The following is a 24,578-nucleotide window of genomic DNA, read 5'->3' as shown; positions in this document are numbered from 1 at the left end:
TGTGAGGAGATTAGTGACGGTTGATCTTTTTTCACAAAACCATGTTGCTGTTCACAAATGAGATTTTTACTAAAAAATGCAATACTGTCACAAACAACTTGTTGAAGCAATTAAGGAATGCTCGAAAGCTTTACAATGAGTCTTTAGTTTGTTATATCCGACTTGTTACCTTTTTTGAAAATTGGTGTGAGAAATAACTTCTTCCATATACTGGGAAATTTGCCTGTTTTTAGATAAAGTTTGAATAAGAACGTAAGGGGTTCAACTAAAGCATTACTACACTTTTTTAATACTATAGGGGGAATACCATCGGTACCGGGTGAGCAGTCATCATTCAACGCGGATAAAAGATTAAGGAACGTACTCTGTAGCACAGGTATGTGACTACAGCTAGCTTGCGAAAAGGAGTGAAGATTATGAAAATATACTTCATCAACTTCTTCAAGGCTATTAACAAAGGACACACGTAAATTTGTTGCGAAAGCGTTACAGATATCAATAGTTTTATCTAACGGAAGGTTCTTGTAAGTGAAGTTAACTGGAAAGTCATCTGATTTTTTCTTTGAGTTTACAAAATTCCAAAATTTTTTAGGAGTCTCTTTCAAAGAGGTGTCCTTATCAGTAACATAACAAGCATATACAAAATTAGAAAGAGATTTAAATTGGTTAAAGAGTTCAACATAAAAAGAGAAGTTGATTGGAGACAGAGTTTTGAGATACGTTTTCCATGCCTTATTTCTTTTGTTACGTAGTAAACGCAGTTCTTTCGTGTTTCAAGGATGGCTAAAGTTTGTATTTCTTGATTTCTTTATGAGTACATAAAAATTATAAAAAGTTGAAACTGCTTCGTCAATGTTAGAAAATGCTAGTGTATCAGCAATTCCAGAAATGGTTAAATCTTCAGACAACTGCTGGAAATTGGCTCTTCTGAAATCAAAATTATATAAGCAATCAAAAGAATTACTGTGATTAGTAAGGTGATTACTTAAGTAAAAAAAATGTCCAAAGGGGGGTGATATTTGTCAATATTAGTAATTCCTAATCTAGATTCTACAACAAGAGTACTAATAGCGTCAGAAGAAAAGACTAAATTGAGAATGCGATTTTTTCATTTTTTAATACAGCTTGTTTGCTGTAAGTCAGTAAGATGGACTTTATCGAGAAGAGGATTCATCTTCAGACAGAATCCAGTCAATGTATGGTAAATTAAAATCACCTAGAAGTAAAATATTGGTGTCAGAGCTTTACAAATTTAGAAGATAGTCTAATGCCAAGAAGAGATCGTTATAAACAGACTCCAAACTTTTTGGAGGAATGTAAACGTTTAAAATGAAAAAAGTCTAAGTCTGTAAATTCTTTACATTACACATTATTTATTTTTAGTAATTATGAAATTATGATAGAGTGTCAAGTGTCAAATGTTTTATTTATTTGTAAAATGAGTATTTTTATAGTTCGATTAGAGACAAATTTCTGGAAATAATGTCTTCAAAAATTATGACTAAAACAATTAAAAAATACAATTCAAATCTTTATCTTGTTTTCACGGCATCACTTCCTTTTTTTAAGCTGTTTCAATATTAAAAAAGTTTGTTAAAGGCCATTTCCTCCATGTTAATGTCTTAAACTATTAATTTCGCAAAAAAAAAATTGCAAACTCAAATGATTGTTTCCACAGCAAAACACGAACAAAAATTATCATATTCACATCATAAATTATGACTCCTATATTTTGACCAGTCCACAAATCTTCGTTAATACTTCATCATCAAATAATATGACCAAATGAGTTTTGTTTGTATGTTTCTATAGCAACTTATAAGAAAAAAAAAAGAAACTTATCTTTGTATTTGATTAAAACCACAATTCAACAATGAAATTCGCATCAGTGGTATGCGCAGACAAACATCAACATCATCATCATCATCATAATCATCAGCAATCAAAAATATTATGAAGCGATGATGTTGGGAGCTTCCGGTTTACTTTTGAAGTGGGTTCATATAATAATAAATTATTGTCTGCGAAATCGAAATTGCGGTTCTGCGTTTGGGGAGCAACGCATCAACCAATGATTGTGTTTTATTAATTTTTTTTGTTTTTTATTTTATACTTCATCTCTTGGTTTTATTTTTATTATTATTATTTTTAGTATGCCATTAGTGCACATGTTTTTATGTTTATACATATAGATTGAAGTTATCATTCAGTTTTGTTGCGAGTGGAAAGTGGAATATCTGTACTTAGTGAATTGCAATAAATGGAAAGGGGAGATTAAAGTCTCATACTATAGGTATATATTTATATGGAAAAGAGATAACATGAAGCTACTGTGGGAAAATGGGGCTAAAAAACTGTGCTGTGCATTATAATATTTTGTTTTTGTATCTGATGGTAGAGTATTTAAATGAGGTTGAATAAAATGCATACATTTAATAGAAGCTACATTTATTGTTATTTAAAAAAATTAATACAAATATCTGTGTTTGAAAACACTCAACTAAAATTATGACTCTTCAAAATCCTTACTTTATTTTTAGGGTGCTTTTGTTCAAAAAGGAAATTATTGCAATGTTTATAATTTAATTGCGCAAATGTATTTACTTTTATTTCACGCAACTACCCCCATTCAAGCAAAATGCTGACGAGTTGTCAATCAATATATTTATAAAGGGTGTCCCAAAATTAACGCAAGATTTGAATTTGCCGCCATTTGTGCAGTGAAGTGTTGGTAACCCTGAAAAAAAAGCAATTTGACAGCTAACAGTATAGGGTTATTAAAAATGGAGCGTTACGCGATAGAACAACGTGTCTTCATTATTAAAGAATATTTCAAAAATAGTGAAAGCTTGGCGGCTGCAGTTTGAAAATTTCATACAAAATATGGTCGAAAGGTGCTTTAACTTCGTCAACTGTGAAGAGATTAATTGAAAAATTCATGGAGACTGGATCCGTTGGAGACGCCAAACACACTGGTCGTCCAAAAACAAGCCGTTCAAATGTGAATGTCGAAGCAGTGCGTGAGAGTGTTGCTGACAATCAAATTTTAAGAACCTCTCTACAGCGTATGCTCACCAAAGATCTTTGTCTTCATGCTTACAAAATTCAATTAACACAACAATTGAAGCCTAATGACCATGGACAGAGAAGAGAGTTCGTTGATTGGATTATTGAACATCAACAAATGGACCCTGATTTTTCGAGCAAAATCATCCTAAGCGATGAAGCACATTTTCATCTTGATAGCTTTGTCAATCGCCAAAATTGCCGCATTTGGGGTTCGGAGAACCCACATGTGATTGTCGAAAAACAAGTGCATCCACAACGCGTGGCTGTATGGTGTGGATTTTGGCTGGAGGCATAATTGGGCCATATTTTTTTGAAAACGATGCTGGTCAAGCATTGACTGTTACTGATGCTCGATATCGCGACATGATTACACAGTTCTTTTTACCAAAATTGGATGATATTGATGTGTCCAATATGTGGTTTCAAGAAGACGGTGCCACATGTCATACAGTCCGCGAAACAATTCAATTACTGCATGAGACATTTCCAGGTCGTGTACTCTCTCGTTTCGGTGATCGAAATTGGCCTCCTAGATCGTGTGATTTAACACCATTAGACTTCTTTTTATGGGGTTATTTGAAATCACAAGTCTATGTCAACAAGCCCACAACCACCCGTGCATTAAAGGAGTCGATTCAACGCTGCATCAACGAAATTCAGCCACATTTATGCAGAATGGTCATGGAAAATTTCAACAAAAGAGTGCGCATGTGCATGCAAAGCCGTGGAGGCCATTTTTCCGATGTTTTATTCCATACATAACCCTATCCTATGTACTTTACGAGTCAATAAAAATATAACTATCAAAAGACTAAAAACGGCGTTTTCTATTTAATTCAAATCTTGCGATAATTTTGGGACACCCTTTAGAAACAAATGTATGACATTTAATTCAATTTAGCACAAATTTAATATCCCAAATAAATTATAACGATACGTGTCGTGTTGCTTCTGAGTGGAAAAGTCTATTCTTTTTATTTTTTTTTACTATTTTCATTAAATAAACACAAATTGAAAGCCTAATTGCAATAGCCAAATATTATGATTCCAAATGTAGATTCTAGGGGTGGATAAAAAATGAACGTTAACAAGCACGCACAGTTTGCTGTGTACAATAAACTCCAACCAACCGTTTCCGGATCCGATACAATACGACGACATAAGTATTTATTTTATCAACGAGTATTTTATTTTATCTATCTCTGCCATGAAACAACAAAACAAAATACACACAACATTTGCTAAATATAATTAGTATTTGAAAGGCCAATGGAAAATGTGGTTTGAATAAAAAAAAAAGATGCGCTTTTAATCGAATCCCAGGTAATCATCAGCAAATAGTAAATCGATTTAGTTTATAACATGGTGGTCAGTCGATCCGAAGCCAGTTCGGTGTGTTTTGTGTAAAACAAAGCCTGATGTAGATAACAGGTCTCAATGCGTAACGCTATTTAATATATTTACCTAATCTATGCACATATTGTTAGAATAAGCTTAATGGAATTATTGCGAAAAAGAGATTTTGGTCTATAAACCTTTCGCGAATAGGCTTCACCTTCTGAACATTTGTTTTTTAAAAAAAACTATAAAAGTAGAGTATTTAAATTGAGAACTATCAATAAAGTTGGATTTGAATAAATCGTAGACAAAAACATGTCACATTATTTTAAATGGTATTTACAATTGAAAACCTGTGAATGATGCTTTATAAATTTTCTGCTTTTTTTGTTTGATTTATTTAAAATTTTATATATTTATCTGAAAATAGGGTTGGGTTGGGACGAACATGCCTATGTTTATTTACCTACCACTGATTCGTAAAGTGGCGCTTTATTTTACAAATTCTACATTGATAGACGAAAAAGCCTCATATCTCTGTCGATTCAAATGTAAAAGTCACGAAATAAAAAAGTGCACATTTTTAAGGAATACAGATCGACAAACATTTTAAAGCTTTATAGCTGTTTTTGATAAAGTTGCATACCTTACAACACTTTTTATTTATTCGTTGTCAATCTGTTAAATAAAAGGTGACTGCAGTATTAAAAAAATATACAAAAACTTAAGTTGCACGTTTTTTGTTATGAGATTTTTGTTTTCCAACACTCAGGCGTATACGCATTTTTTTATTTGGTTGCGATTGCACGTTTAATTATTTGATCAAAGACTGTGTTTGTAAACGTTTCGTACTAAAAGTAACGAATCACCTAGTCAAGCTATCAATTTTATGCATGGTGTCCTTCAATGATATCTCAAAACGAGCACAAACGAGTCTTCGAAGTGAAAAGGCTTTTTTACTTGTCACATACAAGTACTATATGGCAAATTTTGCATTCGTAAACAAATTTCGAAGTCGAGTATGGAAATCGAAAAAAGTCGGTCCCCCAATTCTTTCCGTCTGTCTGTCTGTCCTAGCACCTGCAGCCCAAACCATTGGGTAGATTGACTTCATATTTGGAAATTAAGGTTTTGAGCCGACTTGTGTTATTCGTTTTTAAGACTAAAAATAACAGAAGTCCCGATACACATTTTTTGACCAAAAATCGAAAATTAGAATTTTAGATAGAATCTTTTAATCTCGGTCATTTTTTTTTCTTAATTTTGCTCCTTAAAACTATAGAACCGCTATTATGTTTTTGTTTTTTCTCAAGAACTAATGAATGTTTAAATGTTCAGTGTTTCTACGAAAGCTCTTATACTGTCTCAATAATATTTGATGATCAAAAATGTTACTGTTTTTTAAAAAAAATATACCTAATTTTTATTCGAAACGCGATATCTTTAAAATGGATCATCATTTGCTTACAAAATTGAAAACTAATTGGTATAAGAATAAGCTCTGAATAATAAATAATGTTTTGATTGGGTTGATAATTGAACAAAGGATACATTGACATTCTTGGGTATATTCGCATAAGAAACTTGTTTCATGTATCCGTCTAAGAAACTTTTCGCATATCCATTCTAAAAGGTTATTTTTTAAAAGCTATAGGAAAGTATTTCAATTTAATTTTGATGTTTGAAGACTATTTCATGCAAATGTTCATCTTGACTGGCATTGGCATACTCTTTCCAACATTTTGGGCTGGTATCTCACGAATAAATGCTTTACTGTTGTCTTCCAATGCGTCAATTGAAGCTTGTCTGTATAGATATGACTCATGAGCTTTAACATAGCCCCACAAAAAAATTGTCAAAGGCACAATAAAGGTGGCTAATTGACTTGTCCCGAACGTGAAATAAAATGTTCACCCAACTTGCCTCTCAATAAGTCCATAGTTGCGTGTTCTGTGTGGCATGTGGCACCGTCTTGTTGAAACCACATGTCATACAAGGCCAGGTCTGGCATTTTGGGCGAAAAAAAGTTGGATATCATCTCACGGTAGCGCTCATTATTCACAGTTAAATTACGATTCGCATCATCTTTGAGGAACTACGGTCCAATGATGCCACCAGCCCATAAACCGCACCAAACTGTGACTTTTTCTGGATGCGTTGGAAGCTCTTGCAATGTTTCTGGGTGATATTCACTCCAAAATCGACAATTCATGAATTTTCTGAACAGAACACGCATTTTAATAATAATATTCAACAATTCGCAAGCGTTGTTCATTTGTAAGACGATTTATGGACCAAACTGAAGATGTTCCACAGTGAAACAAAACACGAAACGTGCGTAAGCTTTTTAAACAGTGTTTCCAAAAAGATAATAGCTAAAAAATCACACTTAAAGAATAAAAGAAACCATTTGTTATTGTGATATTTTTGAATTAGCGTTATGTTAACTGCAAATCTTTAGTAAATGTTTTCAAAGGTTGTGAGAATGCGTTAGCTTGTTCTTGTCATTTCAAAAAAATCTGAAAATTTGTATATCGATTACAAACTTTTAATGCCAAAGTCTCAAAATACAAAATTGGAGTTAGGGAGCTTAAATGAAACGTCAACGATATCTACCCACATAATATCTAAACTAATTCTGGCAGAAAATGAAAAATGATACGATCATCTTTAAGATTTGACCTACTAATTTATTTACATAGATTCGAACCCAGGGTACCTTGAAAAAATCAGTGATGACGTACACTTTTTTGCTACTACCGTTAAGGTTTATTTGTTGCCTTCAATTTTTCAATTTTCGGTACCAAATAGTTGATAGTTTATGTTTTTACCATCTCAGACATTTAACATTATTGAACTGCTTTTTGTTTTGTCATAAATAAGTTTTTTAACAAGTGTCGAAGAAAAAGTGTGAAAACTTATTAAGTGTAAATATTTATTTTTGTTGAAATCTAAATATTCGAAACATTAATTTTGGACTGTTGGATTTTTATAAACAAAAACTACTGAATATCGAACACAATATTTTCTGTGAAATAAAAAAGTTTGAAGACAATATTTTTAATTTTTAAAAAAGCTTTTTGAGTCGAATTTTTTTACCAGGTTTTTTTTAGGGTTTTATTTTTTGTAAGAAAACTGTCAATTAGATTTTTCTCAAAATTTTACTGAATGTTGACAACAATATTTTTCCAAAGATTAAAGTAGTTTAAAGCCAATATCTCAAAGTTTTGAAAACATATTTGAGTCGAAAATCAATTTTTACAACCTTTTATTAATTTTTTTAGGTTTTCATTTTTTGTACATAAAACTGTCAATTCGATTTCTCTCAAAATGTTTCCGAATGTTGAAGACGATATTTCTTTTAAGTGAAAATTAGTTAGAAGCCATAATTTCAAAATTTTGAAAAGATAATTCATTCGAAAATTTATTTTTACAAACTTTTAAGAAATTTTTGTTTAGGTTTTTAGTTTTTTTGTAAAAAAAAAAACAGTCAATTCGAACTCAACAATATTTTTAAAAGTTCAAGCCCAGCTCGGGCAAAAGTTCTTCAAAAAATTAAATTGAACAAAAAGTGATTAAGCACCACTAAAGGAGTCTGATGATCGGGTTGGCCCCCGTGAAATAGCTATAACTCCAGCCTATGAACTTGGTGGTAGCACACACAAGTTGTTGTTGTTTCATTCTTATATTCAATTATAAATTCGGCAAGCAGCTGCCTTAAACTGTGAGTATAAAATTTCATACAAAAAACCTCTAAAAGATAAAAGTTGTTTAAAGCCAATATCTCAAAGTTTTGAAAAAATATTTAAGTCGAAAATCAATTTTTACCAACTTTTATTAATTTTTTTAGGTTTTTATTTTTTGTACATACATTTGTCAATTCGATTTCTCTCAAAATGTTACCGAATGTTGAAGACGATATTTCTTTTAAGTGAAAATTAGTAAGAAGCCATAATTTCAAAATTTTGAAAAGTTATTTCATTCGAAAATCAGTTTTTATATTTTGCAAAAAAGAACTGTCAATCCGATTTTTCTCAAAATTTAACCGAATGTTGAAAACAATATTTCTTATGAGATAAAATAAGTTCAAATTGGATTTTTTTCTAAAAATATATTGGTTTGGTATCACGTTACAATATATAATAGACAATTTAATTCAAGTCTCTAGCGTCATTGTTCCGTGAGATATTTAAAGTTAACCAAAATTGTTGTCACCTATTTTTTAAACTGCTATGGTAAAAAACCACCCACTCAATTTTCTTGAGAGCCCTTTCTCCATCGTTCTGCATTATTATCTGAGTAACAAAATAATTTAAAGGCGATATGTCTGCTGCTTCTTGAGGACGACGAAAAAAGCGTCGCTAACGTACAAACAAACGCACGCACTGACATGTTTCCGTAAATCTTTTATTTCGACTTTAGGAACCCTGAAATGTCGAGAAATGTCAAAATGATCAATTCGACAAATCGGACCCATTACAATAACTTCCTATTTGAAGTAAAAGAGAGACCTTTAAGCCACAACTTTATTTTTTCTGGAGACATCATGTGTGCGTTCAGAAATGTATTTATATTTGTTTGTTTTAGACATTAATTTTCGAAAATTATTTATGAATTATTTAATTTTTAATTCCCGAAAATTGTCTTTTTATAGGTTATCTATGATTTTTCTTGATAAGCTATTCATACGTAGTGGTTATATACTCTTTGAGCTATTGTCTATGTCTCGAAAGTTCAGGCACTGTTATTATATTTGGTGATTTTATGCGAGTGCACATTTTAATAACAATGCCGCGTCCTAGAAGATCTAATCTTTCTCAGCGAAACCGTAATGCAATTAGGCAACGGAATATCGTGAGTCAATTATCTGATGGAAAACGAAAAATTGCGCGAGAACAGCGCCGCGTTAGTATGGAGCAAAGAAGGGCCTTAATTCGTGCTTCTGAAACACTAGAGCAATGAAAGGCAGCCCGTGAAACGGCTAGGTTAGAAACGAGAAATCGTCGAGCCTATCGTACAGATGAACGTGATTGATTGCACCATCAACTACAGCTTTTATTGTTTACATTGCATTGGTCCAATGGACGTTGTTGCCAGCATTGCGGAGCATTGAAGTTTGCTGGTGAAACGCATGGTTTGTGCTGCCTTAGTAGTAAAGTCCTGCCACCAGAGCCATTGTGCTCCCTGCTTTATGGCGAAACACTAGAATCACTAAATTTTCCAGCGAATACTCAAAAATACAGTGTCTGTTTCCAAATGACTTCATTTGGGGCAGAAATTATCGAAGAGCACGGATATAATCCGACATTTAAGGTAATTACGTTAAAAAATTTATTTTCTATCATTGTAAAAAAAAATCTGAAATGTAGTTTGTTAGATTTCTGTATTTGTCTCTGAAATAAAAATGGCATGTTATTATTTGAAAAAAAAAAATTGTTACATCGAAGAAATTTCAACGTCAGAAGCAAGGCGATGCAGTTCCTTATCATCCAGATATGCGTTCTACTGATGCTCTTGGTCGTATTCATACAGTTCATCCGAAGAATGATGAATGTTTCTATTTGTGGTTGTTGCTGGTAAATGTTCGAGGGCCAACATCATTTAAATCACTACGAACTGTTAATGATATCGTGTGCCCCACATTTCGTGCATCTCCAAGTCAGATACGCACATTATTTGCTATCATGATTTCAATATGCTTCCCATCGAACCCACGTGACCTGTGGAACAAATACAAAGATAACATGTCAGAAGATATTTTACATCGAATTCGCGTCAGCTCAAGAAATTCCGATCTTGAGGTGAATTAGGAGATCCATAACCAGACTTTGATCTTGATCAAAGATATGTATTGCCTCATGTGTTTCAGTTTGTCAGTAAGGTTAGGAATGCCCGCGCCAGATCGCGGAATGAATGACGCATTTAATAGAGGATTGGAACGTGAACATGAATATGATCCACATGAACTAATCCAATCAGTTCAAATGAATGTACCTCTGTTGAATCCTAAGCAGAGGGAAGTCTATGATACACTGATTAATGCAATTGATGATGGAAATGGCGGCTTATTTTTTTTGGATGACCCAGTGGAACTGGGACTGTGACCTTGACTATCTGTGGCCTCAATCTAGAAAATGCATGTTTTTCTCATGGTCAATTGTAAGTGGCATGCTCACGTGTAGGCAAACCATCCGCTTTATTTGTTCTTGCGCCTGACCAAAAAAAAAAGAATTTCGTTTACCACAAAGAGCTTGAATGAAAATCCTTTTAATGAATTAATTTGTTTCTATCCCTATAAAAATATTATTTTGTATCATTGTCTTATGTTCATCAAATCTAAATTAGTTCAGCCAAAAAGTAACACGACATTCATTGACTATTAGGCGGTACAAAGTTCGACGGGTCAGCTAGTTTAAATAAACCTAAATCACATTTTAGTAATTAATTCTTATCAAAATGAAATGTACACCATTATTCATCCGTCATTTCCTAACTGTATTTTGAATATTTCTATATCTACCCGTACATTCTGACGGAGTCAAGGACGGGGACTAGCTTCACAATTAATCTTTTTCTATTTTAAAAGAGTCCTTATTTTAAATCCTCACGACTGCTTCCGCCACAGATTTATTGATTGTTACAATTTATCTCTCTATGTTTTAAGAGTAACTTTAATACCATTAATTGTCATGTATTGCGATGTATGTACATACATAAAAACAACTTTCTGAACAAATTATTCAAAGTTTTATTCTTTTTGCAAAAACAAAAAAGAATTATTATGCGTGCTCCAGTTACTCTAGTTACCATACCCACTCCCCAACACTGTCTCACTGCCTGACAACATCCCTTAAAAATAAAATATGCAGCACATCTAAATTTATTCTCTAAATTTGCGAGTTTGATTTTCTTGAATTTTCTCTGTAATCTCAAAAGTCAGATACGAAATCCTCTTTCTAAAACAAAAACGTTTTCTTTTTTCTTGTTTTTAAATTTCATGAGAAGAAGTTAAACAAATTAATACATTTGAATTCCAATCACATACTAACTTAAACCAGCAGCCCCCCATTTCTGTCAGAAGTACTAATCCCCCCAGCTTGAAGGCTTCAGTCTTTTTCTTCGGGTTCAACATCAACATTATTTTCAATTCCACTCACTCAAAACAGTGTTGTTGAATGAGTGAGTGTGGATAAAGGTGGTGGATTTTGTGGATCATAAAATTGTACTATTCACCACGGATGAATCATCCCTTGAGTGACAGCCAAAACGAGTTGTGGTAAAAATAAACTAACGGCTAAACAAAAGCAAAACAAATCTCTAGAGCTAGACGTGCCGCTATATACGCTATACGCTATGTTATGTGGATGTTGTGAATTTTAATGACGCAAGTGACGAAAATGTTTTGCAAAAATAAGGTGACACTACGACTTACACCGACAGAGCTACAGGGTGGGAAAAAATGCCGAGAGAAAACAGAGAGCGAGAGTAAAAACGTAAACATTGAACATTTGTGCTCTCTATAGAGTTACAGAGCTACGGCTATGGGTGGTGGGCTCGAACTCGACCCACTTACCAACCACTATTCCACTACCACGACCGACCGACGACGACGCACGTTCAACACCCAACCAACCACCCCCTTTTAGACGAAGTAAGTCGTGAATATGCCGTTTTCATTTGAAAATATGACACTGAATGTGTTCAGTTGGTTAGATTTGCTTTTGTTGTTGTTGTTGCTACTGTTGGTGGTGCTGCTACTGCTACTGCTACTGCTGATTCTTTTTTGCCACTGCTGCTTCTGCCTCTTGAGGGATGAGGTTTTTTATTTTTTGTCGAGCGAGATGAAGTGGTGGTGGAGGCAGTGGCAATGAAGTGAATTCCAGGGCTTTGAAATTGAACACATCGCATCGCTTAGCTTGTGCGAAATACGCTCCCAGATTTTAGCAGCAGTTCACAAACGAACTCCGAGTGTGACGCAACGGTGGTGAATCGGCAAATTGAATATATCTCTATCTTTTACCTACAAATGTATATACGATATTAATCTACTGTATCTAAAATTACGATACAACGACTTCGACGACCGACATTTCCTCGAATTTCGTGTTGGCGTATATTTGCCTAGATATCGCTTATATCCTACTCAAATGATGGTTTGTGGTTTTTATTTTTGTTTTGTTTTTTTTTTTCGTTGTTGTGTTCTTCTTTGGCTCCTTTCCGAACAAAGTGCATTCTGTGATTTGAAATAGAAATAAATACAAAAAAAAAGGAAAAATCCAAACAAAAGAATCTAGAGAAGTGAATCTCTTTTGCTGCAGCTCTTACAAATGTAATCGGATGAATTCGTAGTGTTACATCGCAATTGCTGAAAAATACCGGGCTTTAGAAATAACTTCAAAGTGGAATTTAACACCAAATTGCAGAGAGAGATGATACAAGCCAATGTGTATCTTTTTGAGATGGTTTTTATGGGGTGTTGCATAAGTGGCTGTTAATTCGAGAACCAATTTCAATGCAAATTTACGTTGGTATAGTTATATCTTTGTAGATACACAAATACCACAACTACATCCTATAGTACGGTACAAAGTTAGAAAATGCATCATTATCATCAGAATATACATTTGAAGGAATAATTGGGATACCTTTATGTAGTTTAGTTACAAGGCTTGTGGATAATTAAGCCTTTCTGCTTTGTTGATAAGTGGGTTTGAACCTATGTTTGAAAAATTATACTGAAAGGTATTCGGTTTTATTGTAGTTATCAGGAAGAGGATTATGACCTTATTTTGAAAAGGGATAGTTTTTGTAGGTATTTTTTTCTAATAACTCGGAATATCATATCGCTTATTAATGGGTGGGTTCTTAAGGACTGAGCGTTATATTGGGGAAAGTCAAATGGTCCCAAGTTGAAGTGTAATAAATTTCGAAATTCCATTTGGTTTTAATAAAGTGATCATCAAGTTTGGAGACAACTTTTGACTTTAGAGCAGTGAGTAAATAATTGACTAGTGAAGCAGTTTTTGTCAATTCAAAAATGAAACGGTGGTATTTTGTTAACTGCTGATCCTAAAATTGTTTTTTTTTTTTTTTTTTTTTTTTTTTGTTAAAATAAGATATAATTGCATAATTGCAGACAAAATAAAGAAAATAAATCCAAACTTTTCACTAAACGAAAAAACATTTCTTCTTCAATGCATTTATGAAGAAAGAGCTCTAATAGAGAACAAAAAAACTGATGCCTCTACATGGAAGGAAGAATAGTCAATATCCATCTGTCCAGCGCTGATAACACGTTCTAGATCTTTATTGCAACAATAATGGTTAATACGGTACTCAATTTCAAACGGGCACCGTAGGCCAAAATGGGAAATCTTCGTTTTAAAATGCCAAAAGCTTTTTCGATTACTCCTCTCGAACGAATTTGAGACTCGTTATACAACTGTTTTGCTGTGCCATGTGGGTCATCAAATATGGTTTTTGAGGATAAGCTGAATCACCTAATATTTAATGAAAATAACATTCTTACACATACCTACCCAAAATAAAACAATCTTCATATGAGCTAGACTCTCTTTCCAAAACTTTGCAACTATTTGAAATATTTGCATCATGGCTTGATCCAGGCCACCTCGCCACCACATTGGTGAATATCATTTTAGTATTGCAAATTGCCTGGACGTTTATAGAAAAATACCTTTTTCTGTTTCGAAAAACTTCTGCATCAAGCTCACCTTTACATACACAATATTATTTACCAGGAGACTGAATTTTTACATTAGTGCCATCAATGGCGTCAATAACATTTGGAAACGATGCTATTTCAAAAAAATCCCTTTTAGTTTTTAAAATATCAGTTGTACTATCAGAAAATGTGATAGTCATTAGCAAGTCTAGCTATTGCTTTGGAAACTTTCAAAACTATCTTTGAAACTATCGAAACATGCATCCCTCCAAAATCAGCTATGCTTAGAAGGTGGTTTCCAGTTTCAAAAAATGGCAAGGCGACCAAAAGTTGGTTGATAAGAGCTATGGAGTTGTTTAATTTAATTAAAATGACTGTACCTGTTTGAAGGGCATTCTAAAAAGCTTTCTATTTTTTCTAAAACAAATATGGTTATTTCTCTTGTTAAACGAAATCTTTTGTAAAACGAGAGCTCATCAAACGACGAAGAATATCCATCTCTTTCTTATATTTGACGAGGAACTTCAAGTTCAACAATCTCAAGGATTTCAATGTGATCATCAAATACATCCAGGATTTCGAAGTCCATTTTATTTTGTTTTATTGATATTGATTTTTTTAAATCACTATTTATATTAGCTTACAAGAACGTCCAAAAATGGCTTTAACGATTGATTCAATCATTTATGTCTTACTTAAATAATTTATGCGACACTTCCTGTTACACATAAATTGTGTTTGACTTAATGACTTTTATGTTTAGGTTTGAGTTTGGTGCAAAGCAATATGTGTCGCTTAAGTTTTGTATCAGCAAATGGGCCTAAAACACATATAAAACATTTGTTTTTTTCAATATATTTCTTTTTATAATAAAGTTTGAAGTTTTGACATGATGTGTAAAATACTACATCATTTAAATGACCACAACGCGAATTGTTGCAAGCATCGATTCTTTTGGCTATACCCGAGGCATGATGGTTAGTGCTTTGGACTGTTATGGTTAATTAGGCTAGTCTTACAAATTTGCTTTAATATACTTTTAAGAATTAATGAATAAAAAAGAATTTAAAAAAAAGTGTGTTCGACTATTATGCCAGAAGCCATTGGTTCGATACCTGTCTATGCCATCTTAAGTTTTTTTTCACGGGTACTGCCTCTAGCATTTGTTATGAAAAGTGCTTTCTCCAATTAGCCGTTCGGCTTCAAACTGTAGGTCCCCTACATCCCTCACAACAGCACTCGAACACAGGAATGGTTGAGAGTTGTAAATCACTAAGTCCTAGTTCTCAACAGACTGTTGCGCCACCCAATTTTTTTTATGGATTCTTTTGAGGTAATTTTCGGCCATTTTTTGACACATATTGGGTGGTGTCTCAGCAATAACTTGACGAATTTTGGTTTTTAAGTACTCAAGAGTTAAAAGTCTGCAAAACACGGTCTTTTGCAAAGTGCCACAAAAAAGTCCAGCGGTGTCAAATCGCATGATCTTGGTGGCCAGCTGATACCGCCAAGACGAGAAATTACGCGGCCAAGAAATGTGTCTTTCGTTAAAGCCATATTCGCTCGACTAGTGTGGCATGTGGCACAGTCTTGTTGAAAGCACATATTCTCCAAGTGGTATTCTTCAATAGCAGGCAAAAATAAAGTCGGTTATCATATGACCATAACGCTCCGAATTGACGGTGACAGTCGTAACATCGTTGTCTTTCAACCACAACCAAAGAACGCATTAAACAGCGACTTTATGGATGTAATGGCCTCTCTTCAATTACTTGAGGATTCTCAAAACCCCAAATACGACAATTTTGTTCATACCCACGAAGTGAGTATGTACTTCCTCGCTGAAGAAAATTGTGCTGGAAATATCGCCTGTTGTTCAAGCACCCATTGAACGTATCTACGTATGTGAATGGTCAGCTGGACTTTGCATGAATGTAGGTGTAGATCAGGGGTCGGCAAGTAGTTTTAAGTGCGGCCCAGATACGATTGAAAATATTTTAATAGAGGTCCAGAAAAAATAAAATAAAAAAGTTTTGTAGTTTTTATTTTGCTTCATTTCAAGTAACTACAATATTAATGAAATTAATGAAACGGTAGTACCCGTGGCATGATGGTTAGTGCGTTAAACTGTCATGCAAGGGGTCTTGGGTTCAATCCTTGCCTGTGCCACCTTAATTTAAACAAATTAAGCGGGTACCACCTCTTGCGAGGAATTGACAAATCCTTCTAGAGTAATTCTTGTCATGAAAAAGTGCTTTCTCAAACTAGCCGTTCGGATTCGGCCTAAAATTGTAGGTCCCTTCCATTCCTGACAACAGTACTCGCACGTTGTTAGTCACTAAGCTCTAATTTTCAACAGACTGTTGCGCCACCCAATTTTTTTATCGATTCTTTTGGTGGTGTCTCAGCAATAACTTGACGAATTTTGGTTTTTAAGTACTCAAGAGTTAAAAGTCTGCAAAACACGGTCTTTTGCAAAGTGCCACAAAAAAGTCCAGCGGTGTCAAATCGCATGATCTTGGTGGCCAGCTGATATCGCCAAGACGAGAAATTACGCGGCCAGGAAATGTCTCTCGTGTTAAAGCCATATTCGCTCCACTTGTTTGGCATGTGGCACAGTCTTGTTGAAAGCACATATTCTCCAAAGTCGGTTATCATATGACCATAACGCTCCGAATTGACGGTGACAGTCGTAACATAGTTGTCTTTCAACCACAACCAAAGAACGCATTAAACAGCGACTTTATGGATGTAATGGCCTCTCTTCAATAACTTGAGCATTCTCAAAACCCCAAATACGACAATTCTGTTTATACCCACGAAGTGAGTATGTACATCCTCGCTGAAGAAAATTGTGTTCGAAAAATCGCCACCCACCACCCGTTGTTCAAGCACCCATTAAACGTATCTACGTATGTGAATGGTCAATTGGACCTTGCATGGATGTAGGTGTAGATCAGGGGTCGGCAAGTAGTTTTAAGTGCGTCCCAGATACGGTTGAAAATATTTTCATAGAGGCCCAGAAAAAAGAACTAAAAAAGTTTTGTAGTTTTTATTTTGCACATTTCAAGTAACTACAATATTAATGAGAGAAAAATTATAACGATGGTCTTGCAGGGAAATATATTGTTGAAGTTCAATCAATTCCAATTCTAATGAAGCTCTTGAAAGATCAAATAACTTCGCATCCACTTCAGTCCATTCTACTACTGCAGTGACTCCATAAGGCAATTTCAGGAATTGAGATAGCTTCCCAATCTCTGCAAAATTTTACAGCAACTAAGCTTTAAGATTGGATAGAAAGTATGAAAACATTGCAAAGTCTTCTTCTTCACAGTTCTTCTTTTTATATTCAAGAATTGTTAAGAAATAAATAAATTCTTTTTTTAGCAATATCTTTTTCCAATACATTCAGCTTATGACAAAAAGTGAACGCGCTTTGTATAGAATCACATATTAACTTCCCATTTACGTAACTGGATGTTAAGCTCATTTAACCATCTCTTAGAAAAAGCGAGGCTCTTTTATTATGATCTCCAAGTGTTTCCTGGCTTCCGTCGTATCCAAGTTTTTCAAGAAGGAAATAACTTGCTCTTTAATCATTGAGAAAGGTTCAATAATATGGCCTTAACTTAGCCAACGAATATTATTGTGCTGCAGTAAGTCCAAATACGCCGTTTCACATTCACAAAGAATTGCTGATAAGTTGTTTTGTAATGTTGCTTTAAATTGGCACTTTTAACAACAGCAACAGTTTTAGGATCCATATTATTAGTAAGATACGATTTTAAACACGAACAATTATAAAACAATCGATATCGAACGAAAGCTCCGTAATTAGATCTCACAATAAGACTGACAAACGATTCGAAAGTAGAGATAATTTTAAATTTTTGAATCAGTCAACGGTCCGCTTGTTGCTGATCGCGCGCTGGTGTAGATCCAAATGCAAAAAATATGCCGTAATGTGCCGTAAGACTGGCTTATTTCTTGAGAACCACGAGAAATTGAAACACTCGGTTTTTCGGCAACACTTTCACTTATAGCAACTTATAGTAACGGGCCTTACAATATCTCTTCAGATTTGTTCATCGCCTCTTAAAATACGATATGTGACTGTGGCAGGATAACCAATTTTTTAAAAAGTTTTTAGCGATCCATCCTAATTGTCAGACTTTCAATTTAAAAACAAAAATGATTTAACAACTTAGTTTGATAGATGTTTAGCCCTATACTTTGAAACCGCAAAATGGATAACTTTTTACAATTAACTTCGGTCATTGAACTGATTTTCTTTTTTAATAACATGTTTGTACTGCACCACTTATTAAAAGACTTAGTGTAAAGTGACCATTGTCAAAATAAACTCATTAGTGAAATACTCATCAAATATGTTATAAGAAGACATATGTTTTTAAAAGAAAAATGGTTGATTCAATTTATGTAAGGAAAAGTAATCAAAAAAGCAGCGCGTTGTTAATTCTAACACCAGAGTACAATAAATGGAAGAATTAACGACTTACAGAAGATCTTACTTACTCTCAGCTGAATATACTTTAAAATCTCTTATATTTTTATTTATGTCAAATTTTGGCAAATAGTTTTAAATTAAAACTTTCTCTTATTGATTCTTAATTAATAAAAAGGACATCATCCTCGAGGATGATATCTGGCTTCTTGAAGTTAATTGCTTATTCACTATTCGACATAAAATCTCTTACAATATTTTTAACCAAGCGTTAAAAAACTAGTTTCTAACTATTTCTTTATAAGTAAGGTGCAGGTCAGCTTTTATATTATGCGATACTTGCAGTTTTTTTAAAAGCCGATTTTAAGTATTTTTTATCATCAACGTCACAGATTACAACTTATTATGCAAGCAAATATTTTACTCCGAATATGTACCAGCTACCTTGCAGAAACTTGTTCAAGAAACTAACCACGTATTTACCTTTCCTAAAATACTTTTCATCTTTATTATGGAACTATTCCAAAATATATACAAAATAAAAGACAAATTCTAAAATCCATTTCACTCAAAACTCCACTCCAACTTCTCTTTTTTCAATTTTCCACCAACACCAATAAATCGAAAATTAATCATCTCCTAAATGTCAATATTATCCTACATTACCTAAGTGACCTCTTATACAATCAATTTTTCATAAACTTTCATAAAGCACTTTCGATCTATTTATTATACTTATACCCCAAAACTTTTTGCCACACTATAAATTCTCTTCAGTATTTATATATTATATAAACCAACGCCTATACAAGTGCTTCCATATATTGTAAACAACGCATTTTACTTTTAAGCATACCAATAAAAAAAAAAGAGAAATTTCTTTTCCTTTACTTTTCTTCCTTTTTTCCGCAATTAAATTTGGGTCAAGCATCATTTAGAAAAAAAAAAATAAAATAAAAAACAAATATTACAACATCGTTTAGGGCATCGTTAGAAAAACCGCCCAAAAAATATACTTTTTGGTCTCATCTTGAATTTATAATACCGCATAGATACTTTTTACGTGAGATAGTCTTTTCGTATTAGATATGTTTCGAAATAAAAAAAAAAAGAAAACTTAACCTTGTATCTAATTTGCATAAAAGGATACTCGAAAACTTTTTTTCTTATTCTTCTAGCTCCTTAAACTTCGGTCGAAGCGAAAATAATTAAAAGGATAAGATTAAATTTACCATTTATTGTTCATCGCTTGTTATTATAGAATTTTCAAAAAGAAAAACAAAAAAAATCATTATTTTCGAGTCACGTGGGTTTTGATTTAAGTTTTTTATTGTTGTTGTTGGTACACATTTAACCTACCATGACCAGCTCGTGTAGGTTTATCCTGTGACATTTTCCCGGGTTGTAAAACTACCCCTACTATGAAATCCTTTCTCTCTTTGAAAGCACATTCTCTCGAAATCTCACTCTCTCTCTCTCTTGATGTGGTAGGTTTTCAGTTTCCTTGTTCTCTGTATTTAATTTGTATCCAAAACCACCCACCACAGTCCACAACTCCTTCCTTGAGACGTTGCGCGCCGCCGCCGCCACCACTTCTCTCAATCATCATAGAATTTGTTGAATCCTTGTTGGGGTTTCGGCAATGGTCTCGACTAAAAATCTCGTTGACCTCATTTCCGTCGGAATTCTCGTCGAGTTTAGTCGTGCTGCTGCCATATAGCTGATGGTTACCAAAAAAGTCCTCCGGGGAGACTCTTAAATAAAAAAATACTATACACTTCTCCCAATTTGTCGTAAAACATCCAAACATTCGTGTCGTCCTAGCCTAACGGTGTGTTGTCGTTATTGCTGCTGAAAGTAAGCAAATAGCAAAATAGCATCAAAATAATAAAAGGAAACCTACATAAAAACAGTAACAGATCAAGGACTTCTATTTGATTTCTTCACATCTGTGTTTGTGTGTCCTACTTTATTTTTTTTGTCTCGATATACTCGTACACTATATATATATATATACACATTCACATCCTTAAGTGCCGCACACACGAAATTATTGTCTGCCATCACAATTTCTTCTTTTTTGCTCTCTGTTTTTGTTTGAATTTTCGAAACTTTGAATTTTCGAATCCTTGAATTTGTAAGATATATTTTTGTTGTCTTCATCCGATCCCCATAATAATATACAACAAGACACCTTTTCCACAACACCATGGATAGCATTGGTTTCGGGTATATTGTATTTTTCTTTCTTTTTTGTATACTCTTGTTCGTCTTCCTTTGGATTTGTTTGTTTATTTATGTCCTTTTCTTATCATAACTTTCAAATAAAAGTGTTGATAAAGTATTTTAATTAAGTTTCGTTTCAAAGATATTTATATTACTAAATGTAGATTCACACTATCTTCTTTTGTTTGGATTTGAAAAAAAAAAAAACAAAAAAATCCCAAAACAGCATCACGCGGAAATAAGTTCGTGAAAAAAATATTTACATAACTTTTTGTTACTTATATGAATAAAAAAAAATACTAAAAAATATTTCCTGGCAACGCGGTGCATCTAATAACTTGAAAAAAAAAATCTAATTAAATTTCAGTCGTGAGTTTATAAAAATCTTCACTTAAACCAAGCCCAGCAAAAGGGTATTAAAATTCCCAAATAACAACAACAAAAAGAAGAAGATAAAAGTTACATAAATAAAAATTTGCTCTGAGATAGCAAAGTGTGTGTTTTTTTTCTAAATTGTGAGTTCAATCTTCGATTCATTGTTGTTTCCCGCGTCTCGTCGTGTATATGGTCTGTGTAAATATATTCAAATGTATCTATGCTAATTGCTATTGTATATATATTGGTTTAGTTTATATATGAGGAGAGTGTATATCTATCTATCTATGTATCTTTTATAAATAATTGTCGTAGATAAAAAGTGCAAAGAAAATAAAAATAAAAAGTATCTCTAATTGTGATTGTGTGGCTTAATTCTATAACCGGTGTGGTGCTATAGTAGATATCAATTAAAGCCAATAAGAAAATATCTATCCATATATAAAGAAGTACACACTCTGTAAGCCTTCAAAAAACCTCATCAGCAGCGAGTATTAGATAATTTGTACAGGCAAAATAAAACATTTGTAAATCTACACGGTAAATATTGGAAGAAATCAGCAAAATTAATAACAACAACAATAACATTCGGAGCAGCAGAGGTCTGTATCTCTATCTATCTATCTACATTTTGTATTTATTGTATATTCACAAGAGCATTTTGCATTTTAATTAAGTTTATTGATTTTGTTTTCATTTATAAATATAGATACCTTTTTAAAAAGAAAAAAAAAAACACCCTATCTATAGAGACTTTTCGCTTGGCCTCTCGAATGAGGGTGGCAATTTTGTGATATCGGATAGTTGGATTTTTATAATATATATGTGTTTACACTTTTCTCCTTGGCAGGACTTCAGAAATGAACATGAATATATTAAAGAGAGAGAGGCAATCATTTAAATATTAATTCGTTTGATTTAATTTTTTAATTATGGATGTTTAATTAATAACAAAAAATGAATCAATAAGTGGATATTCTCCACTTTCAGGAAATCGGTATAGGAACCTATCGACTATGATAGACGAACAAAATTTTGGTTTGCAAGTCACGTAAACGTTATATGTCAGCTGTGATAAGTTTTTACTACCTGATAATGTTTTTGCTCATTTTTTTTGTTTGTGTTTGTTAAGTTTACAAAGTTATTTATTTATTCTAAGCACACAATTTAATATGTATTATATTATTGTCATTGGAATTATATTTGAGGGTCGGGGTCTTATATTAGGTGCAGTTCATTGTATCTCCATTCTATAGATGCAGCTTATAGCTTGTATTTATTTATGAAACAAGTTTTAAAATGACGATTTTGTTGGGTGTGACCTTAAATATTCATAAAGGTACCTATACTTTGGATATTTATAAGTTCATGTTAAAACAATATTGTTTTTATGACAATCTTAACCTCCTTTTAGTTTGATGAACTTATTGTTATTTTAAGTTTAAAATTTCTTCAAGAAAATTTTGAAAAACATGACTTTAAATTGTTTCTTGAACCAATAAGTATACATATAGACAAAATTTGGTGTCGTCCTTTTTTCTGTTTTAATAAGGAAGACATTTAAAAAAAAAATTCGTTTCCATTTAAAAGTTTAGGGTTTGTAAATGTTTAATTAAAGTTTCAATGTTAACCAAATGTAGACTAATTATTTGAAAACATTAATTGAATCATTGAAATGAAATTTCATAAACCAATCGTTCATAAAGTGAAGCACTAATAAGTTAAATTGATTTCGTAAGTAATTTATAAAACACCAAAACCTAACTTATTAACATCCCATAGGAAGTTATTGTTATCGGTCCGATTTTTCGAATTGCAAATTTTGACATTTCTCGACGTTTTAGAGAGATGTCTGTGCGTGCGAGTGCACGGACGTTCATGCGTTTGTAAAGTTTTATTCGTCTTCCTTAGCTCAAAAACCAGTAGAGATACCGACTTCAAATAAACTTTGTTATACAGATATAAAGCAGAAAGGGCTCTCAAGAAAAGTGAGTGGGTGTTTTTTTACAATTGCAATTTCAAAAACAGGTGAAAATTTTGTTTTACCCAAAATATCTGCCGAACCAATAATGCAAGCGACTTGAATAAAATATTGAATTATATATTTTAACGTTATAAAAAACTTTGGAAAAAATATAAACACAAAAATATTTGTCACCTCGAATATTTTACGAACAAAAACTGATCTTATCTTCAAAACAATGTTGTGAAACTAAAAAAACAACATTTCTGATATCTGGTAAAATTTTGAGTAAAATCGAATTGAAAGTTTTTTTTTTATAAAAAATAAAAACCCAGAAAAAAACAATATTTAAAGTTGGTAAAAATTGATTTAGGACTCAATTATTCTTGCAAAAATTTATTTTATTTTACCTATACAATAATATTGTTGTCAACATTCAGTAAAGTTTTGGTAAAAATCTAATTGACGAGTTTGGAAAAACTGATTTTTTACTCAAATATCTTTTCAATAACCTAAGATATTGTGTCCAAAATAATTTCATTGGAAAATGTGTAATTGTTAATATTCAGCAAAATTTTGCAAACCATTGAGTCGTTGAAAAGTTGGTAAAAATTAATTTTCGATTCAAATATCTAAAATTAAAAAAATTGGCTTCAAACTTATTTAATCTCACAGAAAGTAATGTTTTCGATATTCGGCGATTTTTTTAGATAAAAATCCAACAATTTCTTATAAAAAATTAAAATCTTCAAAAACTAGTACGCAAAAATAGTACGGTTCTTGATATTCCGTGAATAATCAAAGATATTGACTTCAAATTAATTTCATTCATTCAATTTGTATTTGTTTATATAAGACAAACAAATTTGTAAGAAGTGCTACTAATATTTTTGAACATTAGTTTTTGAATAAAAATCTCGTTACCATAAAAAGGTTTTGAAATCAAACTCTTTATCATATTCAAAATATTGTTGGTAATTTTTAATTTTTTTTTAGAGCAGCGACAACTTTTAAACAAAACTTAATAAACTACAAACACCTTTTAAGCAAGAAAAATCGACAGACGGAATGTGAAGTTATTAGTGTGGGTGCCAGCTTCTTTTTCTTTATTAAATTAAAAATACAATTTACTTGAACTTTTAAACATTAGAGTTAAAGATCTGTTTTTGTGAGTTAAGTATTTAACACTCTTAATGTACTATGTGTATGTTTTCCTTTATGTTGTCTTCAATAATTTAAGAAACACAGAGCTATGCAATACTTGTCAGTCTATAATTAACTTAAAAATAGATTTCGGCTTATCACGTTGAAAAGGTTAAGTTATTGCATGGAGGAAGTATTTCACCTCGGAATAATTTGTACATCGATGGTACAGAGACTGAAGACATCGCTATTAACAAGTGACAACAATTCCCCAAATATACTTAGTGAGCATAAAAAGTAAATATGTTTCT

The 24,578-nt window shown here is 32.6% G+C and overlaps 1 protein-coding gene across 10 annotated transcripts in view; it reads left to right on the top strand.

The window, feature by feature from the left end:
• LOC129945868 (cyclin-dependent kinase 14) overlaps window positions 1-24,578 on the top strand; it is a 446,135-nt gene that overhangs the window by 94,337 nt on the left and 327,220 nt on the right. The window contains exons 1-2 of one of the 10 annotated variants that reach the window (XM_056055818.1): window positions 12,341-12,560; window positions 21,477-21,763. The exons of 2 other annotated variants lie outside the window; for them this stretch is intronic. The gene's annotated coding sequence lies outside the window, so the exon portion shown is untranslated. Of the gene's footprint in view, window positions 1-12,340; window positions 12,561-19,038; window positions 20,473-20,928; window positions 21,764-24,578 lie in introns of those variants that run through there. 7 more of the 10 variants (XM_056055817.1, XM_056055812.1, XM_056055811.1 and 4 more) reach the window with 7 other exon arrangements.

Source organism: Eupeodes corollae, chromosome 2 (assembly GCF_945859685.1).
Source record: "Eupeodes corollae chromosome 2, idEupCoro1.1, whole genome shotgun sequence".
Classification (NCBI taxonomy): Eukaryota; Metazoa; Arthropoda; class Insecta; order Diptera; family Syrphidae; genus Eupeodes; species Eupeodes corollae.
The sequence above is the reverse complement of the archived record's forward strand: the minus strand, read 5'-3'. Positions and strand labels throughout refer to the sequence as shown.